We start from the raw sequence: 17,978 nt of genomic DNA on the forward strand, positions 1-17,978 counted from the left end.
GAAGCTCTGTGCAGCCAGATATTGGGTTGCTTTTGTATTGTTTTATTATGTTGTTTGTGAAAATAATGTGTATCTCGAGTGAGTCCACATTATAGTAGGTAGACTATACCTTCGGGTGACATAAAACTAGTGTGAAAGTCATAAATAAATTGAGTTTTATTTTAGAGACTGTTTCACTTTAAGTTCATGGACGTATTGAAAGTAGTCGAAATGTCTAGGGCCTACTAAAATTATAACAGTTAAGAGTTTCTTCGCCTGCCGCGAGAACGAGCGATAAATCTTTAATCGCATAGCATAGACCTAGACGTCGTCTTGCCGCCAAAACTATGACGCAACAAAATGGCAAACGCAAGTTCGCCACGCGATGCAGGTAGTCGAAGTGTCTAGGGCCTACTAAAATATAACAGTTAGGAGTTTCTGCGCCTGCCGCGAGAACGAGCGATAAATCTTTAATCGCATAGCATAGACCTAGACGTCGTTTTGCCGCCAAAACTATGACGCAAACAAATGGCAAACGCAAGTTCGGCGCGCGGTGCAGGATACGGGCCCATCCATGCCGATGGACGACCTTGTTTTGACCTCTAGACGATGGCGGCCCACTCAAATGACGTAATGTACACAAAGGATCGGTGTCTGCATCGAATTCAAGGTAAGTTTACGTATGTTGATTTAATACCATAAAATATTGTTGTTATGCCTATAAATTTAAGCCTATAAATTTAACCGTAGCCTGACTCTAGGCCCTCGCTAGGCCTACGAGGAAGAAAAAAAAACCCATTCACCCTTTATACCTTTTATACTACTTTGTTTTCCATATAATTATGACTTTTTTATACAGATATGAAATAACAGAAGAGATGGTCTTTGCGATGTGCGAACCAAACTAACATATACATCTATGATAACTCTTGTCACAGTCTTTTCATGAGCATCTAGACAAGGTGAGAAGACAATGAAGAAATTTCAGTTTTAGAAGTGAGAGGAAAGCCAAGAGAATTGTTCTAGGGAAAACCCACGTAGTCAAGTAGGGACTGAAAACCCCAATCAACATAGTGCCCCCGGCAGGATTCGAACCGGGTTCCCAGGGGTGGGGTGGGGGGGGGGGGGGAGATACAAGACACCACTGCGCCAACCCGTTTCCCTACCCCACTGAGTTGATGTGCGCATGTTTCGTTGACCCAACTTTACCAACTTTATCCATCCACTAAATGTTCTAGCGCCCTCAATCGTCTGACATTCGTGAATGCATGCTGCATATACACACACTGTGTACAACAAATGCAACATGACATGCGTGACATCCCCACTAAAATCGTGAGCGAAAATCGTCTGTAAGTAAGGTTTTAACCAGCAGTAACGTTCTTTCAACATGTTTTACTTCTACTAATACGAACATTTCCTGCATGAGTACTAATTGATTGATAACGGTATGGAGTGTTTCTTAGCTGAAGGGAAATTAATTTTTGAGTGCAGACGACAAAATGATAATGGCGAACCACCTCCATGGGCGAACGAAGCTGTCCATACAGTTTTAGCACAATATCTACGTTGACACGATTATAAAGTATGCACAAACAGGAGGGGGCATGCATGTTATTCAGTGGAATGGCATGACATAACATGAGGCAAACTTGCTCTGCCTGCCCGAACTCCTTGTTTTTAAAGGCAGTGGACACTATTGGTAATTGTCAAAGACCAGTCTTCTCACTTGGAAGTTGGTGTATCTCAACATATCCATAAAATAACAAACCTGTGAAAATTTGAACTTAATCGGTCTTCGAAGTTGCGAGATAATAATGAAAGAAAAAACACCCTTGTCATACGAAGTTGTGTACTTTCAGATGCTTGATTCCGAGACCTCAAATTCTAAAATTGAGGTCTCAAAATCAAATTCGTGGAAAAGTACTTCTTTCTCGAAAACTACGTTACTTCAGAGGGGGCCGTTTCTCACAATGTTTTATACTATCAACAGCTCCCCATTACTCGTTACCAAGTAAGTTTTTTTTTTTTTTATGCCACTGCATCAGAAAAAACGTCATGCTGAATAAAGTAAACGCAGATCTGTACAAATACCATGCAGTTTACAAATCCAATCAGGTGTTTTGATTGATTACTGCAAATGCTCAAGGATAAATAGTATTTCACAGACCTTCTGAAGATAGTCCCCATATGGATACATGCATTTTCTTTGAGATATTGCCTCAGGTGAAAGTGTGATTTACGTTGTTTAGTTAGTGCTAACCAGATTAGAGCTTCAGACAGATCAGCTATGATTGCTAAACAGGAAAATTAATTGCTTATGGGCATCCACGCTTCCATAAGAACTGACTTGGTAAAGAAACGTTAGAAACGACACTTGAAGTCATGTAAATTTAAGGGTAATTTTCCACCCCAAAATTTGTATCTGAGGAAAGCTTCAGTCATGACGCCATTCTCAGGTATCTGAAAGCACACAATCCCACGCAACAAATTTTGATGGAGTCCAAATTTTTACATGCAGTTGTTGGACAACACACCAAGTGAGGATACTAATCTATGACAAAAATCAAAAGTGTACCCTGCCTTTAATTGTCTTGTTTCACTTTGACATGTTTGAGTGAACAGTTTTGTTTAGGTTTTAAAACAAATTGGGAAGTGCATTATTGTTGTTACTGTACAATGGAACGTGAGCAAATGAAATAAACAGAGGGAGTCATCCATTGGGATTGTATAGACTTTCTAAATGGAGAACATTTATCTGGAGCATTGGCGCCGACAACCTGTGAACTCAAAACCAAAACTAATAAATGTATTTTGAAGAAGATTACATATTACCTTTAATGCGTACTTCGGTCTAGATGTTTTATATCAACCTTTTAAAAAGCACTCCTCTAGGGATCTCTCTCCCCAGCACAATTAAAAAGAAGTCCTTTATGCAAGTAAAATGCATCCCAGCGGCTGTTTTCTTTCAATTGGTGTTTGATTCATCTCTCTGAGACTGAGAGAAATCCGCCGGCACAAGAAAATGAGTTTCTGTTCGATGGGAACAAAGTTGAAGTTTGCTGAACAATATCGCCCATAACATTTTGATCATGTTCAACACACTCCTGTATGACATCTTTAATACCATCTACTATACTAACCCACTCAAGTGGATAACAAGGCCAAACATGTCATGCAAAAAATACAAAAATTACACATTGCGGTCGCTAAAATGACACTCATTAAAAAAGCAAATCAATTTTTTGTTACAAAATTAATTTTGCCGTTGTATCTGTCCTTCGGCAAGGTTGAGCAGCAATAAGTAATTTGATTTTCATGGGTGATTGGTTTTATAATTAGAGACTGGAGTTGTTTACCTATGCACAAAGAATACGTGGATACTGATCTATATAGTATTGATGGAAATGTTGAGTGTAATTGCTTCCAGCCTCCCACCCTAGCTCGGCAATGGTTTGGAACCTATTAAGTTCACCTGATGAACCACACACCTCCATCCAGCTTATCTCTCCCACCCCTTATTACCAGATACCATACCTCGACCTGTTTAGACCCCACCTTCATCCAACCTTCTGCTCATTAATCCTTTAGAGACCATCATTGCAAATGTGAAAATGACGACAATAATGTGGACCCAGAGCCTGGGCCAGGCTCGAGTCTCGCCTCGGACAGGGCTTTGCATGGAGGCCTGGAATCAAACAGAAATCATAGAGGCAATTGCCTTTGTTGCCCAGCTCTTGGCCTTAAGTGCCCCTCTAGAAGTTTCACATTGACTTGAAGTGTCCTTTGCTAAACAAAATGGCCGGGTCCTCTCAAAGGCCGGGGATGTGGAATAGGTTTCAGTCCCTACTTTATTGCATCGGTTTTCCCTGTACATGATTTTCATCCACCAAAATGGAACATTTCTTCATTGTCTTTACTATGTATTATCAAGCTATAACATGCCTATTTTCCCCTGTGATAATTTTTGCTATGTAATTTATCAAAAGGGAATAAAAGAGTGATAATGTGGTCGCAAATCGGGTTGTGGTGTGACTGCCTCATGCACAACCAATGGGACTACTTTAACTGTCAGAGATATGTACTGATTAACCAAATACGTTATTAACATCAACAGGAAATTCATGTAGAATAGGTTGAGATGGAACAGCCCAAGAAGAAACTCAAGGCAGAGTCTGAGGACTCCGCAGCATCATCAACATCATCGGCAACAAGAAGATTTCATGTTTTGGTTGGCTGCACAGGAAGTGTGGCTTCCATTAAAGTCCCTCTACTCGTCCGAGAGCTGTCAACTCATGAGCAGGTGAGATAATTAGAAAAGATTTATTGCATTGATGTCATCCTCCTTGCATCTTGGAGGTAAAAGAGCGATAACACTTTGGAAATAAACAACTATGTACATGTGTTTGCGGTGGGCAGATAGAGTTAAATATAAGAACTAGAGGGCGTACTGGCCTATACGCGCTCCGGCATGTGTGCAGGCGGCCATTTTCTTAGTTGACAAAACTGGCATCTCACAGCGTGTGTTTGTGCGGCCATTTTGTAAGTTGAGCAAACAGCATCGCGTGAGCGTTCAATAAAAAAAAACTCAAACGTGTATTTTATATTCAACGCGCGTGTAGAATGACGCGCTTGTCATCTTGCGGTCCCGTGGCGTTTGTGCACGAAGTATCACTCTCTAGTGCGCCCTCTATAGTTCTTATATATAACTCTATGGGTGGGCAGGATGAGCCATGGAGCAGCTGGTCCCTTGTCGTTATACGCCAGGATAAAGATTGGCACTAGGCTTACAGGCCCAATGATTTCATTGGATGACAATGATTTCATTGGATGTACAATGATTTCATTGGATGTACAATGATTTCATTGGATATGTGCTTTGACAATAAGCTTTCCATATATCTGTGTTATGATTGGGGTGACGTTGTGTCAGGTTGCACTTTCTACTGTCTGCATATGCAGAGTACAGTGTGTATTTGTAAACATCGTGATATAGTGTTATTTTATTCAAACATGCAATTTTATTGTGTATGTAAAGAAACATTTGAGTTATCAAGACCAGTTTACCAGCGCCGTGTATAAACAGTGTGCATGTTGCAAGTATTGGTTCAGAGTGCATGGTGTCACTAAAGTATTTTTATGTGTAAAATGTGTGAAATGTTATCATCTGTCAAAAAAAGAAAAAACAGAGAACGCAACTTTAAGAAAACATGCCAATGGTACAGGAAGTCTGTGTTTTTGTTCAGAGCTTCATTCGTTCGCCTTTGCTGACAGAAATCTAATTTGGTCGTAATTTATTCTAAAATAGAACTGATTTGCCTGACCAAATTCTAAAATCATAAAGTTGAAATGGAAACTGGTTGCTTTCTCCTTCCACTCCAAACACTTGCCTGCGGCTTAAAGATACGGTGCCGATAAGAAATTGTAGAGAAATAGATGATATCGGTGTGACACATAGACTCTATGAATTAGGAGAAGATATTGAGCTGGTCGCGGTGACAATAGACCTATTGATTGTACGTTCATAGTGTGTCTGCACTCTTCAGATTACTTAAAGATGGACAAGTTCATGTTTGCCTGTGTTATTCGCTGATCAAATGTGTCCAACATCGTTTTCCTTTGAATGATCGTTGATTGTTTGAAAATGGGGTTTGAGTGGAAATATACATCATATCAAGTCAGTGCAATGAGATGGGCTTAACGGTGCTGAAAGTGTTCCCAACATTTTGTACTTTAATGCTTTTTAATGTTTTTTAAAACACTCCTAAAGCAACTTTATAAACCATTTAACATGTTTAAATACAAGTCCTGCTAGTTGAATCATAATGTTGATTAGAATTACTTGGTAAATTGTATATTAAAGGATCTATGTACTTTTTGTAGGACAAAAACACAATGTCCACAGATTTACACTAAACTTACACAGTTTGAAGATAATGATAGTAGAAAGCTTCCCTGAAAATATTACGTGCTGAGGTGCTGATGTTTTTTGGAAATGAGAAAAACAATGTCATGAAAATAATTTTCGTCTCATGAGACGAAAATCATTTTAAGCTTGTACAAACGTATTTTCATGACATTGTTTTACTCATTTCTCAAAAACTACAGTAGCACACCATAGCCAAGCTAAATCAATCACAAGAACTATCTCTGCCTTCACTACCCCTCTGGTTAAAAAAAGGCAATTATCGTGTATTGCATAAGGACACAAGTTTCGTGATCGGGATTTGAACCCACACCCAGCTGACTTTGCCACCAGACATGCCAGAACTTAGTGCAGTGCAATGGATTGCTCAGCACTGAAAAACCACTTATAAATTGAAAGACAAATCACAAAGATTTCCAACATCCTGATTGGTGTGTATTTTTTTGAAGAAGCTCTTCACTTCACTGCAACATGAACCTTTGTTCACAATAACAACTTTTGGTTAATATAAAGCCTTAAATTCATTCTTTATAACAGTAACCGATACAACATGAGTATCTTCAAATTATGATGTTAGGTAACATCTTGACATTAGATTTTACAGTTGAGTGGACAGATTGAATTTTTGTTTCAAATGGAAATCTTATTGTGTCTCGATCATTTGGCCACAAATACCTCCTGTTTTTGCTGGATGGTCTCAGCTTAATCATTTCAGTATTCATAGAAAACATGGTTTCTTTTAGGCCTACATGTTTATTTACATTTCTGTCACCCACTCTTCTTGATAAAAGGCTTAAAAAGCTCCAGAAATTCCAGTCTTAATAATGTGGACAATTCAAATCCAAACAATTTGGTGCGGAGTGACATGCATTATAGGAGCAGGGGATATTGGATTATTGAGGTCTCAGAGCCACACTGCCTCATGTATGCAAGGGTTTTAATGTATTGTGTGAGTAATACAAGTGTGTATTTACACACATAATTACATTTCATTTGATCAAGTAATGCTTTTTAATACTGCGGTAGTTAACAATTTAATGATGGTCAATAGTCATGTGAGATCTCACAGGCCTGTCATTTAATCCATTTGATCAAATTATATTTCTGCGGGGGTGGGAAGAGTCTGGATAATACATTTGTGCACAGAATTAAATTGATTTGGAAGTAGTCGGACATGTTTCAAAGGGAGTGGTTCAATAGTGGTTCAATATTGTTTATGACCTGGTCTCAGTGGTGTTGTTTTAAGTGTTTGGCTTAAAAGCACTGCACACTTATCGGTAATTACTCAAAATAATTGTTAGTGTAAAAACTTACTTGGTAACAAGCAATGGAGAGCTGTTGATAGTATAAAACATTGTGAGAACTGGCGTCCTCTGATTTTTTATTTTTTTTTTTACTCAAATATTAAGTAGACAATGACCAAAGATGTCAGTGCATTTATGGTAAAATAAGTAATTAATGGTTGCCTTTCCTGGGTGAGTTGTCTGTGACTAAACATGTTTCCAGTTTACTGTTGTTTTCTGCATTTAAGCAGAGAAACAAAACAAATGCACACGTTTAAACATTATCTGTAATTAGATGATATCAAAATGACAAATCAAGCAACTTTAGATCTCTTGCTGTGCTCTATGGGTCAATGTGGCTGGCTGATTAAAGGCACCTTTACAATGTATACAGGTATAAGACTGTGGCTTGACCAGTTGACCATGCTGTAGCTTTGTCATTGCTCCCTGTAAAAATCCAAGTTTCGTACTGAAAAGGTTATGCGTGTATGTATATTATTATTCTATTCACAAATTCTGTCCACTAAATGAAAAAGCCCTCTAACCCGCTTGTAAGCTGAGCATCGTTTCCTTGACTAAAATAAACTCTTCACTCAGAGCAATATCAGTATAGACTCAAATCAAACAGTAAGCATCCCTTGTGTGATCGGGGCCAAAATTCTTTCTCGTCCCAGTTGCTCACGTAGTTTACATGGTGAACGTGTCCTGAGCTGAGAACAAAGAATATTGCGGTTCAAGGGAAGAGTACATAGGTGGCCATTACAACGCTTTCCGAAGGACACCGTGAAAATTAATTTCCTCTAGAGGTAGCTCAAGAATAGATTGAGTAAAATTGAAGTAGAAGCAGGTGTTTTCCAGGCAGTGAATTGCAGGGGTTGATTGCACGATGTACAGTATACACCATATGGGTACTCATGTGACATGTTGTGGGAAAAAGGAGTACACAGTCCTTAAACTTATTATCTATAGTATGTAGGTTCTAACAGGAGACTTTTGAGATGACCAACAGTCCTGTTTTTTGTTTGGCAATGAGCAGGCGCGTGCATGCTCAGTACTGCACGTGTTGGTCTGACCACGCGCAATACTGTGAAAAAGGACTACCTTAAAGTCTACCATTGACTGAAAGAATCAGAAATTCTTATTTTCTGATGGCATTTTATGTAGCATTACAAGTTGTAACGAACTAACAACATAAGTTTGGGTTGAACAACAATAAATTGACTATGTAACAGGATTTGAAACTGTGACCTCTTTCTGGCACCCCACCAACTGAGCTATCTCAAGCTACCCCTAATGTTGCAGGTCTCCCTATTTCAAAATGATGTTAGGACTTATTATTCATTTCAACAACTGACTCTGTCTTTAATTCCTAGAAGTGTAACATGTATTTCCTTCATTTTTGTTGTCGTTGACGTAAATGTTTAGTAGAGTAACACAGCTGTTGTGTTTTTTCGTTCGATCACTGCCACATGTTGTTTCATCTCAGGGACTGTTGTGACTGATCAAATTTATGTAGATAGGTAATATTTTGTCAATGAAAACGAATGACATGTTTTTGGTTTAATTTTCATCCTTATAGAGTAAGGGTTGTCTAAATTTTGCGACTACGGTTGTGGATGGCTCTAAATTTGCGTTGGACCACAGACCGGTCAAGGCCAGTGGTTTTAGCATCAGGCCAGTACACTCACAACCGGACAAAATCAGTGATCTTGTGTTTTGTAATTGAATAATATTATAGGCTAACTCATTCTGCAATATCATCGTGAAAAGATGTTGGCTATGAATCTGAAAAATATCTTTCAATATCGGCTGTGCTGGGTCACATTGTTAACGTATTTTGTCAAATTGGCAAAAACAAATCAAAAGTCTTAAAAAAACACATAAATCATAATGAAAATGCAACATAATTTAAAAAAATTAAAATAAAATCTATGATTCGGTCTATAACATCATTTGTGTCACAAAAATAGTGCCTCTTGCAGCAGAATTAACAGTTTTTTGTGCTTTAAAAAACACCTGAACATGTATGAAATTGGGCTCAATATGTTTATTGTTACATGTAAGTGCCACTTTTCATGACTTTAAAATTGTGTTTTTAATCTCAACGCAGTGTTACTGACGGGCTGGATAATTAATTCATATAAAAAGCTTTTAATGATTCTAGCGGGGATTCTGGTCAAACCCGAGATTCATCTATCCCCACGGGGAATATCTAACAGAAACATCAGCCATGTAATGTGAGGTCAGACGCATGTAGGCCACAGGAATACAATTTCTCAGTCGATGGATGCCTTGGGGTCATTCCCATTATGCTCGTAAATAAACACCCTTGTGGCACCCAGTGTAAACTGATTACGGATTTTGTCTTTCCCTCCGGACGTGATTATAAAATCTTTTGTTTTAAATGTTTTGTTTGATACAAACACTCGGTATAGTTTTATAAAGGTTTTTTTGTTTGTTTTGGAGGGCGAATGGGGGGGGGGGGTGGTGTTCTGCTGCATAAATGTATTTGACGACTGTAGTTTCCCCACAACAACCTGTAGCAATTTCACTGCAATAATGCATTAGAAATAAACTGCATTTGATGTAAAATGTATGTTACAAAATTAAGAACAATGAGTTCCCACCCACACAGAAAGCCCTGTCAACCCTTCAGATGACATGTACGGCTCTATCCACATACATCATGTAGAATATGTAGAAAGCCAAGTCAACCCTTCATATGTCTCGCCCACCCACATAGAAAGCTTCGTCATCCTACATAGTCTCCACCCACATAGTACAAAGCCTTGTCAACCCTTCATTGGCCCCAATCCACGTGTAAAGCCTTGCCAGCTCTTTCTGTGTCTCCACCTATAGATGTAGAAAGCCTGGATGGTCAAACCTTCCTAATATGTCTTTGGCCGTATACATGTTGTAGAGCCTTGTGAACCCCTCCTTGGCCCCCATACTCATATTAAGCCTTGTCACCCCTGCCTAGGCCTCCATACATATTGAAGGAAGCCTTGTCATCCTTTCATGTGTGTCCACCAACATACATTATACAGCCTTGTCATTCTTTCCTAGGACTCCATACTCATAGAAGGCCTTGTCGACCCTTCCTAGGTCATTTCAGATACATGTAGTTATAGGATCTATGTCCCTCCTCTTAGAGACTTGCCAAAATCCTTTCCTGGCCCTTTCCACCAATCCATCAACATAGAATGCCTTGTCAACCCTTTCTATGTCATTCCAGGTAGTTCTATGATCTGCGTTCCTCCTCGTAGCGACTTATCAGCCTTTCTCAGGTTAATCCACCACATAGAAAGCCCTGTTGACCTTTTCTTGGTCTGTCCAAGTATTTAGATCTGCGTCCATACTCATAAAGACTTGTTAACCTTTCCTAGGCTTATCTACAGATGTACCAAATAGAAAGCCTTGTCGACCCTTCCTCTGTCCTGGTAATTCTAGGACCTGTGTCCATCCTAAAAGGGACATTAATACAACTTTTCCAAAGCCTACCCATCCACAAAGAAAGCCTTGTCGACCCTTCCTCTGTCCTGGTAATTCTAGGACCTGTGTCCATCCTAAAAGGGACATTAATACAACTTTTCCAAAGCCTACCCATCCACAAAGAAAGCCTTGTCGACCCTTCCTCTGTCCTGGTAATTCTAGGACCTGTGTCCATCCTAAAAGGGACATTAATACAACTTTTCCAAAGCCTACCCATCCACAAAGAAAGCCTTGTCGACCCTTTCCGTGTCATTCCAGGTAGTTATAGGACCTGTGTCCATCTACATAGAGACATTTCAACATATCCTAGGCCTACATGTATTCATCTACATAGAAAGCCTTGTCGACCCTTTCTATGTCATTCCAGGTAGTTCTTGGACATTTATGTGTCCATTCTCATTGAGAAATGTCAAACTTTCCGAGGCCTATCCGTCCACAAAGAAAGCCTTGTCGACCCTTTCTATGTCTTTCCAGGCAGTTCTATGATATGTATCCCTCCTCAAAGAGACATTTAAACCTTTCCTATGCCTATAGATCCATCCACAAAGAAAGCTTTGTCGACCCTTTCTATGTCTTTCCAGGCAGTTCTATGATATGTATCCCTCCTCTTAGAGACATTTAAACCTTTCCTATGCCTATCCATACACAAAGAAAGCCTTGTCGACCCTTTCTTTGCCTATCCAAGTAGTTATTGGACCTGTGTCCATCCTCCTAGAGACTTGTCAACCTTTCCAACATGTTGTAGGCCTATCTACCAAAGTGAAAGCCTTGACAACCTGTCCAACATATTTCATCCTCAAATAAAATATTTCCTGGGTCAATCCATCCTCATAGAGAAAGTCCTGTCAACCCTTTCTATACATGTAGGTCTATCCAGGTAGTTCTAGTATCCCGTGTCCATCCATAGAGACTTGTCAACCTTTCCTAGACCTACCATCCACAGAGAAAGCCCTGTCAAACCTTTCTTTGTCGATCCAAGTAGTTTTAGGATCTGTATCCATCTAGAGACTTGTCAACCTTTTTTAGGTTCATACACCACATAGAAATCCCTGTTGACACCTGCTAAGCATCTAATGTACTAGTTTGTGGGACAGTCTTGTCACCAATCCCCTTAGGCCTTATCCAGGCAGTCGGGATCTGCATCAATCTCAGAAAGAGAACATTTTCATTATCTCTAAAGATCAGGCCTTTCCATGCAATTACATCATTGAGCCAAGAGCAAAAAAAAAAAACCTATTTAATATCCGTCATTCCTTTAAGGTCCAGTTATCCAAGCATTATGACTCTGAGTTATATTCTGCTCATCATATGCCACACTGTGTCCCAAGCCGAAGGCCAAGTATTACACAATGTACAAGCAGATTAGATGAAGACATGCTGCAACCTTCCTGTGTTTTGTAATTTGTGATAGAGATAGCTAGTTCGTCCTCAAGCGATGTAGATCATTTTTCAGGGGGGCATGACAAATTGCAATTCTGATATTCTTGGTAGAGAGAAGGCCAAATTGTCAACCACATGACTTAGATTTGAAAAAGAAAATTAAAGTCTCTGAAAATTCACCTTCTGTTATGCCTGCAGCTTTGACGTAAGCACATGACAAAATTGTTTAGTGGAATATTAGACATGTCCAAGTGAAAGATGTAAAAAATGTGAAGTCTCATTTTAAATATAGTAATAGAGGCTGTACTGGTTTGAGTCAAGTTTCAGTCATTTTGAAGTTAAGTTGAGTGCTTTTAGTATGGTACAATGCAGGAATGAAATCATTATAGACTTTTATCCGACTTCATACTTGTTTGTCTCCCTGGTGAACAAAGTAGCTGTTACTCTTTTCAGATAGAATGAAATCATTCTCTTTGATCTACTTCTTGAGCACTGAGGATACTGTTTTCCCAGAAGCTCCTTGAAATATACAACTTGCAGGATTACCAAACGGTGTAAATAATGACTCGTCAACATACCTCTCATAAATTGGATCCTGTTTTTAGACCTTTTTTGTCAATGATTGTCACTCTTAAAAAGGGAATGCATTTTAAAATGCGAATTTAAGAGCAGTGCTGCATTACACCAACAGTGTTCTATGTTATTTTAAATTTAAGCATGGTTGGAAAAAGGGTTGAAATTTAAAGCATGTTTGAACATTTAACATCAATGTCTAATACCTCTAACCGTGTTCATGTATGCTAAATAAACATGGCCACATGATCTCCTCTCTACCAATCAGAATGGATGAACTGTCCCAGGTATTTATGCATACAGTTTTAACAGAACTGCACTCAGTTCTGGATCTTTGCCACTAAATTTATTTAAACAACCTGATTTATAGGATAGAGGGTTTCTGTGGATCGTTAAAGGCACTGGATACTATTGGTAATTACTCAAAATAATTATAAGCATAAAACCTTACTTGGTAACGAGTAATGGGGAGAGGTTGGTAGTATAAAACATTGTGAGAAACGGCTCCCTCTGAAGTTTTCGAGAAAGTAGTAATTTTGAGGTCCCGAAATCAAGCATTAGAAAGTACACAACTTCGTGTATGACAAGGGTGTTTTTTTCTTCCATTATTATTTTGCAACTTCGACAACACAGGTTTGTTATTTTATGCATCAGGTTGAGATACACCAAGTGAGAAGACTGGTCTTTGACAATACCAATAGTGTCCAATGTCTTTAAAAGTATTGAAAAGTTTTAATTTTATCCATCCAAATTGAAGGCCTTATAGAAAGTATTATTCATTTATTTGAGGTCTTAAAAATATGGATGAAGTGTGTCATGAATTCTTGTTTCAGCTTTCAAGCAACATGTTACACTGCGTATATAAAAAGGAAATATAAAGTGTGAGTGCGTCTGTTTCTTTACTGCTCAGGCCCTAGTTCCCTTACTTTTTGTCTTAATTTAGTTAATAGTAGTTAAACGTGTCTTAAGAAGTCTTAAACCTGGCTTTTTAAACTGTGGAGTTACAAATGTTTGACAAATCCTGCAACGGGTTCATTGGACTGGCAACAATCAAAACACAGCTGCTGGGAGATATGACACTACCATCAAATAATCATGACACCAGTCTGTTGGAATTGCTCTCGACAGGTGACCAATAATTTGCAATTTGACATTTTGAGGTTTTTCTTCCGCTCGACAAAATCTACATTGGTTGTTGCAAATTACTTTCAGACAGTGGACAATAATTTCAGTAATGCAATCTCTGCCCTGTCATGTATTCTTTTCTGCTCAGAGATCATAATTGAATTGGAGGGATGTACAGCTCAACTACATAGGTATGTGTATGGACAAAGGAATGTGTGCATGGAGTAAATATGCATAATCTCAATATCGGGAAGATGGTTGATGGTTCAGGATTGATTTTGATCTCATTGCATACCTTATTGTGTGGATATAATATTAGATTACATTCATGTGGACAACTTACTATGTCTTGACATATAAACCTAGATCAATCATTCAACCCATCCATCAATCAATTAATCAGTCAACCATTTCTGTGTAATTTCCACTCAATCAAAAGTATTTATATGGTAATGAATTATATAAAGATGATCAAGTGTTTGGGGCTCTCCTAAAAAGCAAGCTTGTATCCATTATATTATCATCTAAAAACGAGGGGCATACGAGAAGACAAGGGGCATACAAGAAGAAAAAATGTATAACTCAGGGGAGCTGAAGGAACATGTAGGAATTGATATTCCGCCTAAAACAGCCTAGATTGTAGGATGGAGGGAAACATGCCCCAGGCAAGGAGTTTCAAAGAGATGTAGTACGTGGAATTAAGCTGTTGGAATGGCTCTTTGTGTACATCTCCGCAAAGCAAGAATGTATGATTGGGAACAAAAGAAAGCCTGTTTTCAAATGGTTTGAACGTTGGACACACTGGTGGCACATTTACCATGAAAAAATAACTGTAGAAAATATAGAGGATGACTACAGTGGGAAAAACGGTTGTAATGTTGATTTCAACTCTTCACATACGAGATTAACAATACGCTTCTGCACTCAATGTCCATGTACATGGAATAAAGATAAATGACAGGCAGAAGCTCTGGCCAAAAGGTGACAGAAGTACTCTATTAGGGGATATAGGCATAGTTGTCAAATAGAAGTAGGGAGTAGCATCAGGTGTCACTGAATGGACACTAAATTGCATTTTGAGTGGTAACTTGTTTTAAGTTTGAAAAAGAATCGCTAATTATAGTTCATAAACTGCAAGATAACTTTACTCTCACATCACTTGTGTCTGCTGAGGATTATTTGAGATCTATGCAATCCAGCTAAATGAGTCATTATGGATAAACAAGATTAAACAGGGCAACAATGACATAAAAAAAAATGTTTTGTAAATTTGAATGCCAACAAAATGTTTCCTTCCTGATAAATCAAACAGGCGTTAAAATTGCGCAATTTTTGAACCTAATTAATAGCAACATGGGGACTTAACAGCATAAAGCAAATACTCTTTTCAAATGAATAAAACAATATAAAATTACCTCAGTCAACAAACGACTCATTTCGCTTGATCGCATCACATTTACAATTATGCAAATTTATTCCATCAAAACATTTTAAAATTAGTTTCACATGCAAAATTTCAGACGATAATCCTTTTCTACATTTACCTTGTCCTTAATGCGTGCAATCCTGAACGCTTGTTTTCGGTACTGCCCAAATTTTGATGTACACTTGAGGATGCACTCGTTACTAAATGATTTGTATTGACCTGTTATTTTTTTCCACTTGTGAGTTCCAATTTGCAGGTATAAATATCCGGATCATATAAGGCCACAATATAATTTTCCATTGGGTTGTTGTCAGCGCTGTTATGAGCCTATCCAGTGAGATATCAGGGAGAGACCTTGGCCCATATTTCATGTCAATGCTTTGAAAACGCTTCTTTTTCTCAGTGCAGTCTTTTTGCAGTGTCATCTTACATGGGGGGGGGGGGGGAGTTGGAGAATATAAAGAATGATTGTGTTGACCATGATTTGAGCAGCATCTTGTAATCGTAATGCAACAATACACTTATAAAACCCCATGGAATACTAGGCTAGGAATTAAGTCATGTAAGTCACGGTACCATACATTTGAGCTTATGGATACCCTTCGATCTGTAATGTAGATAACATTTTTCGGTTCAATCTGTCAATATAAACTGCTTTGTTAGGCGTACATGTATCTTGTGTAAAATTCCTACCCAAGCTTGTTCATAACATGTAGCTCTAAATACGGAAACCTACAGTGATCTTCTGGTGACGAGTTAAAAAAAAAGCTCAACATTGGTAAGATTGAAAATACAATGGTTGACAGATTTGCTTATCGCATCAATACTAGTGTAAAGATAGTCATAGTGGAACATTTCTCTTGAAATAGGTTTGCCTAAAATGCAGGCTTGACAGGTTTCTAGAAATTGGTTGAAAAAGTACTTTTTATCCCGCGAGCCTAAAATTCAGTGTTTGAAAACAGTGCAAAATATAAAACATCAGGTATTTGTTTTTAAAAAAAATGACAGACGTCTCTGATTGCACCTACATGTGTAGGTGATCGTACAATATACAGTGATGATACTAATTTTGGACAATAACCAATGTTGGCTGTTTGCGGTTAACTGCCATTTACTGAACCTTAGCAGATTTTTTTCTTCTTATAACAGGACAATGTGGAAAAAAGACAACTGACTTTTTCACTTTGAAATGTGGCTATGCAAAAAAGATCAGGTCCCCCCCCAAAAAAAAAAAAATTTACTTTGAAAGGGTTAAGATTGTGTAGCCTACTCCTATTATTATTATAGGGATTGGGTCTATTCTTCCTGCTTGGACATATTTACTCCAGATTAAAAATAAAACGCAGGTCCTGTATAGGCCTACAGTGGAAGTGTCGTGGCCAAGCGGTTAAGAGCACCGAATTCAAACTCTGGTGTTTCTGATCAGCAGAGTGTGGGTTCGAATCCCCAGCCGTGACACTTGTGTCCTTAAGCAAACACTTTGCCATTGCTTCGTCCTTCAGATGGGACGTAAGTCGTTGGTCCCATGTGTTGTGTAACGCATGTAAAAGAACCCAGTGCACTTATCGAAAACAGAAGGGGTTGGCCCTGGTGTTCCTGGTTGTGGCTGCCTCATGCACCTTGTAAACCCTTCTAAGTGCTACATAATTGGGTCTCAGAATACATCACTGCAATAACCTATCTTTCTGAAAGTTTGTATACTCAGTGCCTTGAGTACCTTGTAGATACGTGCGCTATATAAGACTTAGATTATATTATACATGTACATACATTTATAAAGGATGAAAATAGTTCATCGGTTCAAAAAAGCAAAAAATGCATATAAAACGGCTATAGAAAATAAGAGATATTTGTTTAAGAGGAGCATGAAAAATAAGTACAGAGGCCAATGGGAATCCTGTGGTTTTCTTTCCATTTCACCCTCAGCAACTGGTGAACTAGAATCCTGGGTTTGTGGCATCTAATAAAACCCATAGTGGTTGCTTTATGAATCTAGACGAGTAATTGAGGTAGTATTGAGTGGTTTTATATTACACAAAGTCTTGAAGGTTTCTGTGTTGGCCTTGTTTGGGGCCTGTTTTTTGGGACCCAATTTTATAAAGTTCACCAGTAAGTGAACTTGCGTGCTAAACTGTATCAGACAAATGTGCACGAGCAATGGGCATTTTATATGTATCTTTTTAGTTTTTTATTTAATTACACATCCAATACACTGTAACACAATATTATCCCCAATTACAGGATGAATAGAAAACAAGAAGAAATCGTTGGTTTAAGATGGGGAGGAAAATCCTAATAGGGAAAATCCTAACAATTAGGTACACGTAGAGAGTGAAAACCCTATCCACATGTAAGGCTCTGGTCTTAGTTGAGATTTGAACCAGGGTCCATTATGTGACAGGCAAGGAAAGAAACCACCAAGCCAGCCTGGGGTGGATTTCACAAAGAGTTAGGACTAGTCTTATCTCGAGTTAGGACCAGTTACTCGTCCTAACTTAGGACTAGCCATACGTTTTTGATATCTCCTAGGACTAGTCCTAAGTTAGGACTAGTCCTAACTCTTTGTAAAATCTACCCCTGGGCCAAATTTCATGGCTCTGCTAACCGCCGAATTCTGCCCTTACGATCATGATTCCAAGCTTGTACGTGCAAGCACCGAATTTCTGTGCTAGCCTTATAGAATAGAATGCCATAGAATGCCTAGTAACATGGATAACGCACGTGCAGAAGCCAAAATTTGGCGCTAACCTGTGAAACATGCTTGCCGTAAGCACAGAATTCCCTGCATCCGTTA

The 17,978-nt window shown here is 38.6% G+C and overlaps 1 long non-coding RNA gene across 1 annotated transcript; it reads left to right on the forward strand.

Annotated features, from left to right (window-relative positions):
- The first annotated feature begins 1,230 nt into the window (after positions 1 to 1,230).
- Positions 1,231 to 4,134, forward strand: LOC117295292. Its single transcript, XR_004519670.1, has 2 exons — positions 1,231 to 1,331; positions 4,097 to 4,134. It is a non-coding gene; the product is annotated as an uncharacterized LOC117295292 (long non-coding RNA).
- The last annotated feature ends 13,844 nt before the right edge of the window (positions 4,135 to 17,978 follow it).

This window comes from Asterias rubens, chromosome 10, assembly GCF_902459465.1.
Source record: "Asterias rubens chromosome 10, eAstRub1.3, whole genome shotgun sequence".
NCBI lineage: Eukaryota > Metazoa > Echinodermata > Asteroidea > Forcipulatida > Asteriidae > Asterias > Asterias rubens.